Source organism: Carlito syrichta, unplaced genomic scaffold, assembly GCF_000164805.1.
Source record: "Carlito syrichta isolate Samal-C Ts95f unplaced genomic scaffold, Tarsius_syrichta-2.0.1 Scaffold315987, whole genome shotgun sequence".
NCBI classification, from domain to species: Eukaryota; Metazoa; Chordata; class Mammalia; order Primates; family Tarsiidae; genus Carlito; species Carlito syrichta.
Genome location: NW_007260083.1, coordinates 344,724 through 346,447, shown reverse-complemented (window position 1 = coordinate 346,447; position 1,724 = coordinate 344,724). Strand labels below are relative to the sequence as shown.

Below are 1,724 nucleotides of genomic sequence, written 5' to 3'. Positions count from 1 at the left end.
TCCTTCTGATAGGCTTTGATATCTTGCTGCACACTTCCTTAGGGCACTGCTGGCCTTGTGTGCAGAAGGGGCAGAGGAGAGGGAGTCTTGGGGACAGCATGGGCCTCACCACTTGGCCCATCTCCCAGTCCTCTCCAGACCTGCAGGTACCTGGGCCCACCTGTCAGGACCAGAGTATTCAGCACCAACTCCCATGGAACCAGCCCTTTAGGTCTCCTGCCCCCATCCTGAAGGGCCTTGGAGGACCCCTATCTCTGCCCTCATGCACCAGAGGGGAACCCTGGTGCTCTTGCTTTCAGCTGGCCTGTTACCTGTGCAAAGTGTCCAGATGCCCTGTGCGTTGGGTCGCCTCCAGTTCAGATATAGATACAATAAAGAGTCATAAGACCAAACTTAAAATGCTTCCTACAAGCCGGACTTGGTGGCTCAGCCTGTAATCCGTGCTTTGGGAGGATGAGGTGAGTAGATTGCCTGAGCCCGCAGGTTCAAGAACCGCCTGGGCAACTTGGCGAGACCTCTTCTCTACAACAAATCCAAAAATTAGCCGGGTGTGGTAGCGCACGCCTGTAATTCCAGCTACTTGGAAGGCTGAGGCAGAAGGATCGCTGGAGCCCAGCAGATCAAGGCTGCGGTGGCCGGGAGGGGCTGCTGCACTCCAGTCTGGGCGACAGAGTGAGACTCCAACTCAAAAAAAAAAATAAAGTCAAGTCCAGTTACAAAGAAGCAGTCTGTGTAGTGTGTGGGTGAGTAGATGGGAACATGTATGTTTGTGCGTGTATGTGTGTTTGTGTGTATCTGTGTGTCTATCCTCAAGGACTGGCTGACCTCAGTGGCACCCACATCCCTTACTACCCTCCCTTGGTAATTTTCCAGTACCACCTTGTCACACTCATCCAGGTACAGCATGGAGATGGCACTAGTCCAGGGAGCACACAACAGCAGGCTTTGGAGATACTGGAATTGATAAAGTTGACCAGGGTCTTTACAGTCACATGGTTGGTTGAGTTGAAGTGATCGGCCAGTGTCAAGGGGCAGCCTCCGTGGCAGAAGGCCTGGTAGCCTGGCGGGGCCACATTCCAGCCCACGTCGCTGAAGTCCACATAGAGTGAGTGGCGCCGTTAGTTCTTCTTCCAGACCCTCCGACGGTGATGCTTAGGGCTGCACTTGGCCCTCGAGTGATGGGTCAAGACATGGCCCCGGCCATCATGGCCAAAGTTAACCAGGAGGGGCCGGAACTGGGCCCAGTTCGCACTCCCTGGAGGTCACAATCGGTTCATTCTGACATGCTGACCCTGGTGGGTCCATGTCTGATGGAGATGAGTCACCTGAATGGCCAGCCCAGAGTTGGGCTGTTTCTCCCAGGTCCAGCAAAGGACTGTGGGACTCACATCCAAAATTTCCCACCATGTCACATTGTGGTAGACCAGTCTCGTGTCTGGTGGTCAGTCGTGTGATGAGGTGCCCAGACATCACTTCTGCGGGGAGCTTCATAGCCTCATAAATGTTTATAGAGTGCAAAGCCTGTTTCCGATGGTGTAAAGATCCCGCATGTGCCAGGCGGGTGACTCAAGCACTTTGGCCTGAGCCCACACGTTCGAGACCAGCCCGGGTAACTTGGCGAGACCTCGTCTCTGCAATAAAATAAAATAGCCGGGCTCGTTGGCTCAGCCTGTAATCCCGCGCCTTTGGGAGGCTGAGGTGAGTGGATGGCCTGAGCCCGCGGG

At 54.7% G+C, this 1,724-nt stretch overlaps 1 pseudogene; it reads right to left on the bottom strand.

Moving 5' to 3' along the window:
• Positions 1-1,724, bottom strand: part of LOC103276253 — a 28,776-nt pseudogene that overhangs the window by 25,819 nt on the left and 1,233 nt on the right.